The 17,283-nt window shown below is 38.9% G+C and overlaps 1 long non-coding RNA gene across 1 annotated transcript in view; it reads left to right on the forward strand.

Annotated features, from left to right (window-relative positions):
- Nucleotides 1-17,283, forward strand: part of LOC111752381 (uncharacterized) — a 102,712-nt gene that overhangs the window by 75,093 nt on the left and 10,336 nt on the right. The window contains exon 2 of the long non-coding RNA XR_002787328.2: nt 15,762-15,906. This is a non-coding gene — a long non-coding RNA (uncharacterized LOC111752381). The remainder of the gene's footprint in view (nt 1-15,761; nt 15,907-17,283) is intronic.

Genomic DNA, 17,283 nt, shown 5'->3' on the forward strand with positions numbered 1-17,283 from the left:
GAACTCTTAACCGCTGTGCCACCAGGGCTCCATAGCGCCTGATAAATAGTAAATTCTGAGCCAGTACTAATTGCTGTTATTACTACTTCAGCTGAAAATGCTGGGTTAACTGGCAATAAGCAGCTGTCCTTGTTTGTTCCTGCCAGTAGCAAAGCAACCGATTGTTTGCTTAACACTTTCTTGACCTCTTTGAAAAGTTCTTCAGTTATGTATACTTTTTCTATGCCGTATTGCAGGTTTTTGGCTTTTTCTTTTAGTGAGACCTGCAATTACTCCTTGCAGATGGAGCTGTACAAACACAATCCTTCCCATGGCAACTTAAAAAATATAAGCAAAAAATTGGAGGTTACATAATTGCTGTCATTGGACTGGGAGGAGTGTGGAGATCATGAAGTTTTTTGTGGGTTTTGGTTTTCTGTTGGTCAAAGGTGTTGGGTCAAGATACAGAGATCCTACTGAGTAACTGAACAGGATGCTGATGCTTGCTTTGAAGTAAATAAATTGGTCAAAAGTACAAGTGGGAGGGGAAGTTGAGGTTTAATGAAGGAGGCTCATTATTAATGTTTCCATGGTTTTAGCAGTTTAAAAGTTGGGGGTTTAAGTTCAGTTGTTGGTTGTGGGAGAAACAACCTGCAGACATTCAGACACGGTTGAAGTTTAGTCTCTCTGTCTTCACTTTAATCTGAAAATAAGGAGCCAAGGCTTCTGAATATCGTAATAGAGGGATCATTTCATAACTTTAATAACCTGAAATGCTAATTATTGCATGTTTTCAAAGCTATACTACTCTACTCAAGTCCCAATTATCTGCAGATATTTTCTTGGAAGGAGAAAGGATATTACTATTTTGGTTTGAGAAACCCTTCTTCCAAATGATTTATATTTCTTCCTCCAAAACCTATAAAAAAAAAAAAACCTATATGTAACCCAAAATACGTTAGCTTCCAATGAACAGGTGCTGTCTTTTCCCAGCATCCATAAAATGAAATCTGGATACATTCTCTTTGTATTCCTTATGTTGTTGTTGATGGGTGCCGTTGAGTCCATTTTGCCTCATTGTCTCAGGCTAGGTTCTCTAGAGAAGCAAAACCAGTAATGCATATAAATATATATAGAGAGATGGATTTATATCAAGGAAATGGCCCATGCTGTTTTAGAGGCTGGAATGTCTCCCAGGTCCGTGGATCAGAATAGAGGTTTCTCTTGATTCGCATAGCTGCATGGACAGGCAAACCCAAGATCAGCAGGTGGGAGAGCAGGGCTCTTGCTTGCAGGCTGTGAATATCAATGAATGCCAAGATTGGCAGTCAAGACCACATGGCTTCTCCTGATTCACGTAGCTGCAGGGGCTGGCAAGCCCAAGATAGGCAGGTCGGAGAGCAGGGCTCTCACTCACAGGCTGTGAAGATCGATGAATCCCAAGATCAGCAGATAAGCTGATAGCTCAAGTCCCAAGAACCGGAGGTCAGATGAACAGGAGGCAGCTGCAGGATCCAGAGCGAGCGAAAAGCCAGAACGTTTGCTTATATTTGGATGCAGGCCACATGCCCAAGGAAACTCCTTTTCAACTGATTGGCTACTCACAGCAGATTCCATCATGGGAATGATCGCATATAAACACTGAGAATTATGGTCCAGCCAAGCTGACATGCAATTTTAACCATCACATTCATAGTGACCCCATGTGACAGAGTAGAACTGCCCCATAAGGTTTTCTTGGCTATAATCTTTATGGTAGCAGATCTCCCTCAGAGCCACTGGGTGGGTAGGAACCACCAACCTTTCAATTAGCAGCCAAGCGCTTAATCATTGTACCACCAGGGCCTTTTGTATCCCTCATACAGGAATTAAAATGGAAGGGTTCACTTTTTAATTGGAAAGTAGGATTGACTTTTTCACTGGAGATTGGGCCTTTTTGATAAATACAGGCAGATAAAAATGTAGCAAAGATAGATAAAAGTATAACACCCTTCCCAAATGTATGTTAATCAATGTTAGGCTAAGCTCATGTTTTAGTCTTTTTCTAAAAATTAGACTGTTTTGCCCTCTAGTGACCCCAAAGATAGTGTAAAACCAAGTCTACATTACCAAAACAATTGGAGAAAGAAAGAATATAGACAATTGAAACCCATAAGTTTTTCTTCAAAACCCAATTTCAAAAAACCTCTTTTACTCTTCAGCTCTTTAGAGAATATAAGCAAAGGATAGAGAGTGAGAAAGAATTACTTTCAGTGGGTGCTCATGGCTCAGGGCACTTATAGGAATTCTGGATTAGAATACATCCTCTTCCAGTTACTTGTTGAACATTGGGAAATTTATGTAACTTTTCTGAGTTCTCCTTTCATATTTACAAATAGAGATATTTGCGATAGTTGTTGTATTGAATGGGATATATGTGACAGTTTGTAATCTATTGGGCACTCTCCATATGGTGATTTCTTTTATCTGTCTGACCTCAAGAGAGGGAGGAAGCACGTAAAACCACAAGCCTGGCTAAGTATTTTATTTCATTCAGTCTTAAATTACCAAGAAAACCCATTGCCTTCAAGTCAATTCCGACTCATAGCGACCCTATAGGACAGAGTAGAACTTCCCGACAAGGTTCCCAAGGAGCAGCTGATGGATTTGAAGAGCCAGCCTTTTGGTTAGCAGCCAAGCTCTTAACCACTGTGCCAGCAGGGCTCCTAAGTTATCAAGAGAGGACTATAAACCAAAAACTCTTATTGTCTGACCTGCTATCAGTTATAGCTGCCCCAGGCCCAAGAGCTGCTATTGTTAAAGCAGAATGAGGCACACAGGACTAAAAGCAAGAGTCCAGGTTGCACAGTGGTTAAACACTTGGCTGCTAACCAAAAGGTCTATGGTTCGAACCCACCAGCCACTCTGTGGGAGAAAGATGTGGCAGTCAGCCTCCATAAAGATTTACAGCCTTGGAAACCCTATGGGGCAGTCCTACTCTGTCTTAAAGGGTCACTATGAATCTGAATCAATTCGATGACACACAACAACAACAATGCTTTTCTTACCTGTTTACTCATCTCCATCCATGATGGTCAATTGGAGATATCAACCTTATTCTGATCTGCAGGGTGAAACAAGCAAGTTTTTCTTTATTCTTTCCAGGAATCTTTTGTTGCCAATTTCATTATTTGTAAGTTATAGGAGCTGGAATTTCTTCTCTCCCAATATTGGCCTTGTTTACATTGACACACTGGGAACAAAATTTGGAAATATGGAGGGAGAAATGGAACAGTGGCAATTTCCTTTAGCCCAAGGAGCTCAGGACTTTTGCAATATTTCTGCTCCAAGGGCCTCTTCTACCTAGATCTACCTAGAACTTAAATAAGAAAATCTATCTCTACTTTCCATCATCCTCGTCTTATTTTAATGTAACAAGATAACTCTTTCCTAATAGGATTGCTAACAATTTTGTCAAGTAATCTTCATTTGAAGAGTGGAAGGAACATGTCCTTACTGTCTCAACTGGTTTTGGTTCAAACCAGTGTTGGAAGGTGACCTTTTCATAGTTGCTGTGTGTGTGGGTGAGATGGTGCACATGACTTCTGTACGTGCAGGCTCCATGCCCATTACAATAACCAGTGCCCTCATTTCTCTTGGGACTTTTCCCAGACCTAGCTCTGAGCACATATTCTGTGATACCAGCATCTTTGATGAATTCTGAAGTCAATGTATTAAGAGCCAACCATAAAAAAGGAGTGCATGGTGGGCTGAATAAAAATGGTAGAAATAATGTAAAAATTCATTCCAGTGGCATAATAAAAAACGAAAGTCAGGAGTCAAGATTAGGACTCTAGTCTCGATGTGCAGCTAACCAGAAGTGTAAAGGTGGTAGAGAAACTTGATTTCTGGGCTTCATGTGCCTGTTTATAAATAAGGTTTGAATTGAGTTATATCCCCTGTGATTCCGTGTTTTTAAGTCTGACACTTCTGATTATAGTTGTTTTTCTAAAGATGAAAATATTTATATTACTTAAAGAGCACCACATATAATTCAATATTGGTCATTTCCATTAACATACTCAACACTCAAAGCACATTGAAGACAGGACAGAATTTTCTGTGCCTCTACCCAATCTGTCCTCCAAGTGGAGGATATTAGTCAAGATTAAACCCCATTGCCATCAAGTCAATTCTAACTCATGGAGACCCTATGTATGCCAGAGTAGGACTGTGTTCCATAGGGCTTTTGATGGCTGATTTTTCAGAAGTAGGTAACCAGGCCTTTCTTCCACAGCACCCCTGGGTCAAGAATAGTTTTCTCATAAAAGAAAATAAAAGAATCTGAGATGAAGAAGGCTTCCTGAGTTCAAGACTAGATATCATTTTTGGAAGCTTTAAAATGGAATCATCAGATCAGAATGTATTTAGGTATTCTCTGAAGGCAGGAGAATTTTAATTGCTCTTCTAAATTGTGATTCTCAACCTTAGCCAGTGTTCAGATGTTTCTCGTTAGCATAAGCCTCTGCTGTTTATGAATTCTTTGCAGAAGAAATGTAGAAAAAAAAAATCTAGGTGGTTATGAAAGCCAATAGGGTTGTAGTTGGAAGGTAGACGTGTTCCTTTAGAGAGATTTATGTGAAAGCCTGCTCCTCAGAAAGATGAGTGAACAATGAACCGGGCTGTCCTTGTTCTTGTTTTAGGGTAAACACATTTGTAGACTTGTAGTTGGCAGCTGACGAACCGTTCATGAAACCATTCAAGGCATGAGCCTTGCATCGGTATTGAATCAACTGAATAAAAGCTGTTTATAGCAGTGTATACCTTTCCAACGTAAACACTATCTTAAGTAAATCATTTTTATGTTAGTTATATATAACATCATGTGGAACCTTTTTCTTTTACATTTTGTCTGATCTGGACTGATAGGCATATACGTATCTTGACAGTGGGGTTCTAGGTTATCATTTTACATTCCATGTTGGCATAATCCAGAGTTACTGTATTTTACATTTGTCAAGGGATGGCACTTCTTGCTGTGTCATAACCAGGGCTCACGGTCAATGAATATTTTCAAAAACTGTTTCAACTTTCTATCTACATATACAAGTATATCCTTTAAATGAGTGTCTGGATTGAGAAGTGAGGAAGTGTTCTTTACGAATTTATAGCTTCATTATTGCCTTCCACCTGAAATAGATTATTTCCCTCAAGAATCTCATGGAGCTTGGTTATTTATAAATATGTTTTGTGTTGACTGTATCTAAGAGGATAAGGAACACTATGCATTGTTTTCAAAGAAGGTCGGAATTGTAAATATCAGTCTGACTATATTTCAGTTCCTTTTATGTATTTAGTGGATTTCATAAAGCTGACCTTGGATTTTTACAATACAGGAGTGTTTTTTTTTTTTTTTTTGGAGGGGGCTCTGGGTATAGGAGACCATTATCAGCAATGTGATATATACTAGAAATTTTGGAAGGTTGGACTTCTTGACAAACCTTAACAGGGAGTGTGTATCTGAACCTATTAATTAAGAGGTCCACTGACCTGAAAGCACTGTTAAGAGATATAAATAGGTTTTAGTTCTTTTTCTGAATTGTATCTCTCTGGAACAGGTAATATTTCCATTCCCTTTTGACCTATCATTTTCCTCATAAACAGTTTCAAGAGCTCCATATACCTATACGATAAAAAGGAGACATCAAAGTATTCTCCACTAGCTGACTCCCACCTGCCTTTCCAAATATTGGCCTCCATATTCTCCTTTGTGAATGTATATCCTCAGAGGCAGCTGAATGTGGTGGACAGGGAAAGGCCTTGGATTTAGAAAACTCTGGACTCAAATCCTGGTGCGGATTTATTAGCTCTGTGAACTTGGTCTAATCATGTCACCCCCTCTGAACCTTACCATCCTAAAGGGTAAAATATATGATAAATGTATTGATTCTTATCTATGATACCATATGAGTAAATACTGTGTTGTGTGTTGGTTTCTGTCAAGCTGGTTTCAACTCATGGCGACCTTCTGTATAAGAGAAGAAATGTGGCCTGTTTCTGTATCACCCTTATAATCATTGGTATGTTTGAGTCCATTCTTGGGGCTGTTTTTGTCAGTCCATCTCAGTGAGCATTTCCTTTGTTTTTGCTAACCCTGTACTTTATCAGTCATGATGTCTTTTTCTAGCAATTGTTCTCCCCTGAGGACGTGTCCAAAGTAAGCGAGCTGGAGTCGCACCATCCTCTTTTCTAAGTAGCATTCTGGTAGTATTTTTTCTAAGCCTGATTTGTTCATTCTTCTGGCAGTCCACGGTTGGATCTACTCCTTGAACTGCTTAATACTAGCTAATTTGGTTTTGCAGCATGCACACATAAGCTGTGTGGCATTTAAGCAGGACTTCCTTTCCTTGTCATCCATTTAGGTTATAAATTCTTTCTTTCCTATTAGCTAATATTAGGACACTTTTGGCCACACCAAAAGATAACTTTTTAAAAATAAACTAGTGGCTCAAACAGGTCATCTATTTTGAGTTAATAAATAAAAAAAGGTCATATACAAATCTTTTTCAAATTGGTATGGAAGTTTAAATTCATGTATTTCTGACTTATGGAGAAGAGAGAGAACATAAAATCTGACTTTAATCAGATTACTTAAATGCTCAGTATCATATTTTTTTGGTTTTATTTAATCCTTCAGAAATATCTAGGAGGATATACAATTCGGTGTCCTCAGATACTGTTCACCATCTGTTTTCAAACTGAAAACTGAGGATCATGTTAACACCTTTATTCCCTTTGCCTGCTAAATTAAAACTCAGGGGAAAGAGATCACTACTTATTCTCTTTACAATTAACTTGATATTAACATTACATATTCCATAATCTGCTTGCTTTGTCTAATTTTGTGGTAAACATTAACTCTTACTTCGCCTCTTCACATATTTATTTGTTCATCAGAAATGTTTGGTTGGATTTTCCCAAATCAAAAGTCATTTTACTTTCTTTAAAGGAGCTCTGGTGGCACAGTAGTTAAAAGTGATCAACTGCTAACTGAAAGGTTGGCAGTTCGAAACCACCAACAGCTCCGTGGGAGAAAGATGTGGCAGTCTACTTCTGTAGAGATTTACAGCCTTGGAAACCCTGTGGGGTTTTCCAGAAATAAAAGTCATTTTGCTTTCTTTAGTTAAAAAAAAAAAAAAAAAATTATCTTCAAACCTGATTCAGTGTGGAAGGGAGATAAATTTATAGCAGAAGAATCTTAGAAAATGAAAGTGAAGCACAGCAAGCCTGCAAATTTAGGGAGAAATTGGGAGGAATAAAAACTTAAAGATAACATGGATTATCTGTTAGCTGCTGTAGAGTTGGCTCCTGACTCATGGCAACCCTATGCATAATGGAGAAAAGTGCTGCCTGGTTCTGTGCCATTCCCATGATCGGATGCATTTGGACCGTTGTGATCTGTAGGGTTTTTATTGACTGATTTTCAGAAGTAGGTTGCTAGGCCTTTCTTCTTAGTCCGTCATAGCCTGGAAGCTCTCCTGAAACCTGTTCAGCATCATGGCAACACTCAAGCCTCCACTAACAGACAACTGGTGGCTACACATGAGGAGCACTGGCCAGGAATTGAACCTGGGTCTCCAGTATGAGAGGTGAGAGATCTTCCAGTGAACCACAACTGTCCCGTATCTGTATATTAGGTGATTTCATTTACATTATTTCAATTTAAGCTTTGCCTAAAGCATTAGCTATGATGAAGACGATTGTGATGATGACTGTTCTCATTGGAAGATAAGGAAGTAGCCTCAGAGAGGCGAGTAACCTGGCCTAAAATATGTTGCTAGTAAGCAGCAAATGTGTTCCTTGATTTTACTGTTATCTGTGACTCAAAGAATTATTTTTGTGCAGTTGTATGGGTTGTAGTAAAAGCAGCTTAAGGTTAGTGACTGTAAGTTTAATCTACCATACTTCAGTGATTTCATGCTGTACAGGAACATAATATTTTAGGATCAGTGTTCTATGCTATCTTCTTTGTCATCTGCTCAAAATGGCAGTGGATTTATGGGAATGACTTGTTCAGGATAAGCTTTTTCTTCATTTCCAGAATTTTCTAGAAAAGTAATCATTTAAAAGACAAGGACAAAATAGAAATACCTTATGATCCAGCATTGCCACTCCTAGGTATACATCCTAGAGATACAAGAGCAGGGACATGAATAGACATATGCACACCTATGTTCATTGCGGCTTTACGGGTAATGGCAAAAAGATGGAAACAACCTAAGTGCCCATCAACAGATGAATGGATAAACAAATTGTGATACATACACATGATGGAATAGTACACAACTATAAAGAGTAATGAGGAGTCCACGAAACATCTTATATTAAAACATGGATGAACCTGGAGGACATAATGCTGACTGATAATAAAAAAATTAAAAAAGAACAAATATTGCATGGCTCACTTTTATAAAAAGACAAGAATAGGTATACACATGAAAAGCAACGTTCTTTGATGTTTACCAGGGTTGGGAGGGGGAGGGGGAGGAAATCACTTTCTAAATAGTAGACACTTGTTATTTTTGGTGATGGGAATGGCAATACCCAATACATGTGAAACTTGTCCAAGGTAAATGAAGACGCTAAGAAGTACACAAGAATAAGGGACGATTTTAGTAAATGCTGTATCACATAATTTTGCAAAGATAGTAGTAACAACCAGAAAATATGTGTGTGGTTACATACGTAGATATGTATGCATATATGTGTATAGGAACATACTTGTGAGTATATGGATGTACATATATAGGTGTATCTGTAGGCATATGTATATATGTGTTTGTGTACGCTGTATATATATTCATATATATAACAAAGCACATACAGGGCACAATTATGGATACTTTCTGGACATAACCAAATACCTTGCAGGACTGGTTTTCTGAGTTTGAAGGCTTGGGATCATAGTCTTGTGGGACAACTCAGTCAAATGGCATGATATAGTTCATAAAGATAATGTTCTACATCCTAGCTGGTGAGCAGCATCTGGGGTCTTAAAGGTGTGCAAATGGCCACCTAAGATACAATGTTTGTCTCTACTCATCTGGAACAAAAGAGAATGGTGGAAACCAAAGACTCAAAGAAGAAATTAGTCAGCAGGACTAATAGCCCACATGAACCATGGCCTCATCTAGCCTGAGGCCAGAACTAGATGGTGTTCAGCTACTACTACCAACCATTCCGACGAGGGACACAATAGAATTTCCTGGACGGAAATGGAGAAAAATGCAGAACAAAGTTCCAATTCCTAAAAAAGGCCAAATTTAGTGGATCAGTAGGAACTAAACAAACCCCTGAGATTATTGCCCTAAGATACCCTTTGAACTTGGAACTGAGTCTGCTCCAAGTGGTCAGCTTTCATCCAAATAATAGACTGGCTTATAAAATAACCAAAAAACTATGAGTCAGAATCAATTCGACAGTAATGGATTTGGTTTGGGTTTGGATATAAAATGAACAATATCACTTGTGAGTACTGTATTCCCTTAAATAATCAGCTATATGAGATCAAATTACCCTAAGACAAGGATGAGAAGGTAAGGAGGGGCAGGGAAACTAGATTAATGGAAGCAGAACAAACAGAATGGAAATAATGAGAATGTTGACACATTGCAAAAAATGTAACCAATGTCATGGAACAATTTGTGTAAACATTATTTAATGGGAACCTAATTTTCTGTGTAAACATTCGCTTAGAACACAATAAAATATTAAAAATAGAAAAGACAAGGAAGTATGGTTATGACCATGTAACAATACCTCTAACAATTATTAAATGTTTCTTGTGTGCCACGTATGATTCTATTTGCTTTACCTGTATTAGTTTTTTCACACCATACAATAATCCTTTGGGTAGGCACCGTTATTTTTCTTTTTTACAGATGAGGAACCTGAGGCAAAAGAAGGTTCATAAATTGCCAAAGCTCCAAAGCTAGTGTCAGAACTGAGGGTCAAATCCTCTGGCTCCAGAGTCACCCCCAATCGCTGCCCTGAGCCTGATGAGTTAATGACTTGTGCTTCCTGGAGAACCTTCACATTTGCCTGAGTTGACATAGAAAATATTTTCACATGTGTGTATTTCCAAGCCTATCATGTTTTTTCATTAGTTATAAGTTCTTGTACATTTTGAAGGACAGTAGCTGTAAAATAGAACTCAAGACATAGTTAGAGGGTGGGAGAGGATTTAGTCATTTGGGATAGCGAGTAGAGGTTCTCCAGGTGCCCTTCCAGGAAATCAAAGCTTTAACTGGGCATAGTGACTGTGAATGTTTGGAGAAAGCGGGAGATTTTGTGTATGCATAGGTGTCCCTGTGTCATCTAGGGTTTCAGTCTGAACCACCCAGATGATGGAAAAGTAAATCTTGGAAAAGATGAAACCGTCAATCTAAAGGAAGTATCACATAGGTGACACAGAACTAGAGTCTCATAGCTGTAATTTATAATGTCCATTGTCCTTGCAAGAATTTACATGGAATTATCTTTTTCTGTTTGGGAATATATTTTCCTTTATATTTAAAACTGAACATTTCGGTCAAAGATTCTGTAGAAGAATCCTGATCAAAAGGGGGAAAATGCAAAACAGGATTAAAAATTTTCATGGAATCTGGACTTTCCTAGAGACAGTAAGGCTGGAACCAACCCCTAAAATTATTGCCTTTAGATAATCTTTAAACCTTACACCTTAAACCAAAAATAACCCCTGAAGTCTTCTTTATACCAAACAATAGCTTAATTAGTAAAGAATATCTGCCTTGACCATTGTACTTTTTTAAAAACTATACGGGATCAACTTGACAACAGAAACTGGGAAGATTGATAGGAATCTTAAGGGCCAGTAAGTTTATTTTAATGGGGGAGAAATAATTTGGAAAAGGAAGGTGAGAATGGTTGTACACCTTGAAGAATCCAATCAATGTCACTGAATTGTACATGTACAAATTGTTGAGTTGGTGTATGTTCTGTATGTATTGGCAACAGCAACAACAATAAATTAAAAAAAAAAAACACTTTAGAATCCTTCTAACTGTAATAATTCCCACCACTCCACTGCCATCGACTGTAATAATTAGAGGAAGGAAATGTGCAAAACTAGGGTTTTTTTTAATTAATTTTTTATTCCAGCCTTTTTCTTCCAGTCTTTGGGATAATTTAAGTGTTTATTTGCTCACTCTCATATTTATTCAACAGAACTTTTACTGAACACCTATTATGATTATGTACCAGACCACCTGCTAGACTCTGGGAATAAAATATGAATAAAATGCTGAAGCTATCCACAGAGTATTTGGATTCTAGTGCAAGAAATTGGCTTGTACCCAGTTAGTTACAATGCAATTTAAGAAGTGCTACGTTCACAGATTGCCACCGTCTGTCAGTTTGTCTTGCTGTTGTAGCTTGCATGTTGCCATGACGCTGGCAGCTATGCCACCAGTATTTCAAATACCAGCAGGGTCACCCAAGGTGGACAGGTTTCAGCATACCTTCTACACTAAGGCAGACTAGGAAGAAAGGCCTGGCAATTGTCTTCTGAAAAGTCATGAAAACTCTATGTATCGTAAGAGAATATCGTTTCATATAATGGTGGAAGATGATCCCCCTAGTTTAGAAGGCACTCAGAATACACAGTGGCTACAAGAGTGGACTCAGACATGCCAATGGTCATGAAGATGGCCCAAGAATGGGCAAAATTTTTTTCTGTTGTACATGGGTTGCCATGAATTGGAGCTGACTCAATGGCAAGTAACAACAGCCACACATTCACAGAATGAAAAGTCCTGTAAAGGCCCAAAAGAGAAAGGAAGTAATTCCTCTTGCAGGTTTCAGGAAAGGCTTCTCAGATGAGGAAACATTTCAGTTCAATTTTTTAAGTGATGAATAGTACTGTTGGGTAGGCAGAGGTAGGCAGGGAAGGCCTAGGAGACAGTGCTGGTCAAAAGCCAAGAGTAGTAAAAGGGCACAAATAATTGTAATCTCACAGCTAGGAACTGTGAATGAAGTGCCAATACCCAGGGTGCCCAGCCACCTAGTCTTCCATTACTACTGTGTAGAATAGGGCTCGCTTTAGTCTTACAAATCCCTCCACCCCCGCCCCCCCTTTTTTTTTTCTGGTACTGTTGTTTAACTTTTCTGACTTGCTTGGTAGCTTTGAAGTAGATGTAGGTGTTTTCCACATCAGGCTGTAATCGTACTTGAGGGAGTAGGAAAAAACTCAGCTGCCAACTAGAACACAGTGGAATGTAATATTTTCTTACATTTGTTTTTATGTCATCTTATTTCTGTCTCAGGAAGTTCTGTTCTCTGCTTTCCATTAGAGTATGTCCCTATGATCCCTACCTAAGTGCCCACAGTACTGCTCCCCTCAGCTTTTTGGTGAGCTGGCCCGGATAAACATTGCATGGCAGTGCGGAGACTTCCTCTGCATAGCGCCTAAATTTGCTCCTTTGGGGTTTTGTGTTGGGATAGCAAAATGTTCATATTTAAAATAAATAACGGAGAATTCCTGGGAAATTCATAAAACTGTCTGACATGATGTTAAGTAGTTTGCGCCTGTAAGAAGTTTTTGCAGAAAACAAAAACCCTCACAACTGGACCAATAAGTAACATCATGCTAAATGGAGAAAATATTGAAGTTGTCAAGGATTTCATTTTACTTGGATCCACAATCGACGCTCATGGGCATTGGGCAAATCTACTGCAAAAGACCTCTTTAAAGTGTTGAAAAGCAAAGATGTCACTTTGAGGACTAAGGTGCACCAGGCCCAAGCCGTGGTGTTTTCAATTGTCTCATATGCATATGAAATTCGTTGGACAATGAATAAGGAAGACCAAAGAAGAATTGATGGCTTTGAATTATCGTGTTGGCAAAATATATTGAATATACCACGAACTGCCAGAAGAACAAACAACTCTTTCTTGGAAGGCTCCTTAGAAGCAAGAATGGTGAGACTTTTGTCTCAAGTACCTGAGACATGTTATCAGGAGGCCCCCATCCCTGGAGAAGGACATCATGCTTGCTAAAGTAGAGGGTCAGCAAAAACAAGGAAGACCCTTAATGAGATGGATTGACACAGTGGCTGCAACAGTGGGCTTAAACATAGCAACGATTGTGAGAATGGTACAGGACTGCGCAGGGTTTCATTCTTGTAAGTAGGGTTGCTATGAGTCGGAACTGACTGTATGGCACCTAACAACAGTAGTAGAAATTTTACAGATGGCCAAGATAAGTATGAAGGGTGTTTTATGTGTTTTGACTTACTGTCTTTTTAACTACATTATGTAAAATTCAGCAGACTTTTCTATGACCATAAAGGAAATGAACTATTTTCCTGTAGCAAATCACGAATCTCCCTATCCCCATTGCCGTCCAGTCTGTTCCAACTCATGGCGACATTGTAGGACAGAGTAGAACTGCCTATAGGGTTTCCTAGGCTGTAATCTTTAAGAAAGCATACTATGTCTTTCTCCCGTGGAGCAGCTGATGGGCTCAAACCGCTAACCTTCCACTTAGCAGCCGAATGCTTCATCAGTCTTGTCGTGGTGACTCCTTCCTTTGATAAATCACAAATACTCAAACTATGAGGAATATAATTGACAAGTATCAGTTAATAAGAACTTTAGTTTTCTACAAAACCATAAACAAACAAACAAAAATCAAACCCATTGCCATCAAGTCAATTCCAACTTATAGCGACTCTGTAGGACAGAGTAGAACTGCCTCATAGGGTTTCCAAGGAGTGGCTGATGGATTCGAACTGCTGACCTTTTGGTTAGCAGCTAAGCTCTTAACCACCACACAACCAGGGCTCCTCACATAAATGTAGTGCCCACCATAATCTTATTTGTTTATGTATTTTAATTTTATTATGGCTTTATAGATATATATATATATATAACACACGAATTCACTATTTTAACTGTAAGTGTACAATTCAGTGACATTATATTCACCATGTCGTGCTACCATCACCACTATTTCAAAAAGTTTTTCATCACTCCAAACAGAAACTCCATATAACTTAAGTAATAACTCCCCATTCTTCCTTTCCCCCAGCCCCACTAATAAACTCTTGTCTCTATACATTTGTCTCTTCTAGATATTTCAGACATTTAGGAGCATACAATGTTTGTCCTTTTGTGCCTAACTTATTTCGTTCAACATAATATTTTCACGGTTCATCCATGTTGTAACGTATCAAAATTGCATTTCTCTTCATGGTGGTATAATATTCCAGTGTATGGATATATCACATTTTGTTTATCCATAACATTTGTTGATGGTCACTTGGCTTGTTTCCATTTTGACTATTGTCAATAATGCTGTAATGAACATTGGTATCCAAGTATCTGAGTCCTTGCTTTCAATTCTTTTGGGTATATAGCTAGAAGTGGAATTGCTGAGTCATATGGTAATTCCATGCTTAACTTCTTGAGGCACCACCAAACTGTTTTCCACAGCAGCTGCGCCATTTTATAATCCACCAGCAATACATGAGGGTTCCAGTTTCTCCACATCTTCACCAGTACTTGTTGTTTTCTGTTTTTCTGATAACAGCCATCCTGGTGGGTGTGAAGTGAGTAAAAATATTGTGATTAAATTTGTATTTATTCCAGAAAAAATTAACTTGAGGAGAGAATACAGTATCCTTAGCATGCAATAAAATCTCACATTTTATGTAATTCATTTTGTGATTTAATTGTTTATAATTTAGGCAGTAAAACCTAGTAAGCAAAGTAGTGTCAGTGAGTGAATTTAGGTAAAGCAAAAGTGCGTGAATGACTTATCACTGACAAAATGAACTGCCCAATTTGTTGTGGGTATGGTTTTTGCAAGCTTTCTTTTTCCTTCCTCCCTGTCTTCTTTCAGCCCCATCCGTACATTCTTCCTTCTCACAATAACCTTTGATCCAAGGAGTGCGCTTTGAGGTAACAAGCCTTTGGGAGTTTGAATATAATTACATTTAGGGTGAGATTTCTGTTCAATATAACATCTTTGGCTGGTTTAGTAATTTCTAGAATTCTGCCCAGACTTGAAAATACTTTTCAATGCCCATTGCCACTGCTGTCTGCATGTTTTCCTCCTGGGATTGAACTGGACAAGATTTCGGTTTTTTAAAGTACATTCCAGTGAGTATAAGTATATTGGCCAGTACAGGTTCCCTTAATTGACCTGGTTATAATAAACATGAACCAGTGCTCCCTCCCACCCTCCGACATTAATAGCCTGTGTTGTTATCTCCCTCACTGTGGGGAGCATGGTTTCCAAAAGTAGCTTTGGGAGTAGATCTGGAGAGGGACTAGGATTGTAACAAAACTAGGTCAATGCTTTCTTTTAAATTACTCATGCACAATTTTACGTATTAGGCTACTACATTCATATTCTGTACCCTGTTCACGTAAGGGGAAGCCCTAAGCAAGATAATCAGTTCCAATAAAAATTCCCTTTGCCTATTTTCTTTTACTGCCTTTCCCCACTCCATTTTCTCTGCTCCCAGTTCCTTGCATCCAGCAGGCATTCAGTAAATTGCCAGTGAATGAATCCCTTTGTCATCATGTCTCTATTAAGTAAAGTGGAAGTCTGCACTGGAACAATAGCCGGTGGATGGTCTTCACTGGGGAGGCCTGGGCTCGACTTCAAAAGCGATTTCCCCATCCTGACAGGGCAGGACATGTTCTCCTTGGGCTGAGAAGTCACAGCTTTATCCCTGTGAAAGACTGTAACTCCTCTTTGCTTGTTTCCTTCCCAGGAGCTGTTGAGTCCAAGTACGACTACCAAGAAGAATCCAGAAAAGCCAAAGAGCCAAGCATGTCAGACCTTCCTGCAGCCCACCACGCATACTTAAATCCCAAAGGAAATGAGTGAGAAGCATTGGGAAGATGAGCTCCAACCAGGTGAGCAGCCACATCAATTTGAGGGCAAAAGCAACAGGAAAGGATTCTTGGCATTGCTGCTTGTTTGGCAAGCTCCAGATGTGACCTGAGCTTACACTAAATTACCTCACAGCAAATTATTTTTTATCAAACACTGTAAATTGAGGATGACTCCACCCAGCTCTTTGGCACTGGACAGATGAATACATCAAAGGCTGGTAATTAGTCTGCAGGTGTGGTTGAGGGAATTGTCTCTTTCCTTTCAGGGAAGGGTTAAATCCTCTTATTTTTCTCAAGTGAGCTTCTTTTGCTTGAAGCCAATGTAAGAGCTTTAATATAAACTCTTCTGGTTTTGGTGTGCGTAAGTGTGTGTGAATCTCCACAAGGGTGGCCCAGGCTGTTTTTCCTCTTTATGAATATAAAGCTCCTTGTTGCAGTCTCTGCGTCCAGACTTTGAACCATCCTTCTAGGTGCATTGGATTAGAATAGGTCATTTCTTGACATTTCAGTAATTAAATCACTGGTTGGAGTCTTAAGCTAAGTTCGGTGCCATATGAAGATATACCAAGGTTCCATTGTGATTCTAAGTTAGTTTTAAACTTCTGACCCTTGCCTTTCTTCCCGCTTATGTGAAATGTTAGTACTACGCAGAGAGAAGTTATTCTAATGATAGCAAGATGTCATTTAGAATCTCCTTTTGCGCGACTGCTCCGAAAAGCACATAGACTATTAAAAGGTAGAGTTTAATTCATAGACTATTAAAAGGTACAGTTTAATTCATAGAAACAACTCTTAAGCAGGGTCCTTCTACTTTATCACTATTCACATTTTAGGCCAGATAATGGTTTGCTGTGGGAACCTGCCTATGTGTTGTGGGGTATTTATCAGCATCTCTAGCCTCCATCCAGTAGATACCAGTAGCATGTGCCCATTCCCCTGAGTTGTGACAACCAAAAATGTACCATTAAGAATTGCCCTGAGCTGGAACCACTGCTATAGAGATATACATTTAAGGAAAATACGGTTTGAGAAATGGGACGTTAGCAGAATGAAATGAAAGTGAAGCGTAGAATATGGATGTGTTGTTTCTGATTTCTAGTGCATTATCTGTGTATTTACAAAGAAAGTAAATCCCAAGGATGTGGGGTCTGCCAGAATTCCCATTTAGCCACCAATTATCTGTTCATTGTTGAGTAGAGCTTGGTTTAGATTCATACAACTGCAACTCACTCAGAACAAGATACTGATTTTGATGCCTGATTATCAACCGAAGAACCCCCAGGTATTTATATAACATGCAGAACATTCTGTGAAGATGACACTCTGATCACTGGGTGCTTCCATGGTGGTGATGTTAGCTGCCACTGAGTTGCCCCCCCAACCCCCGACTCATGGCAA

This window comes from Loxodonta africana, chromosome 1 (genome assembly GCF_030014295.1).
Source record: "Loxodonta africana isolate mLoxAfr1 chromosome 1, mLoxAfr1.hap2, whole genome shotgun sequence".
Classification (NCBI taxonomy): Eukaryota; Metazoa; Chordata; class Mammalia; order Proboscidea; family Elephantidae; genus Loxodonta; species Loxodonta africana.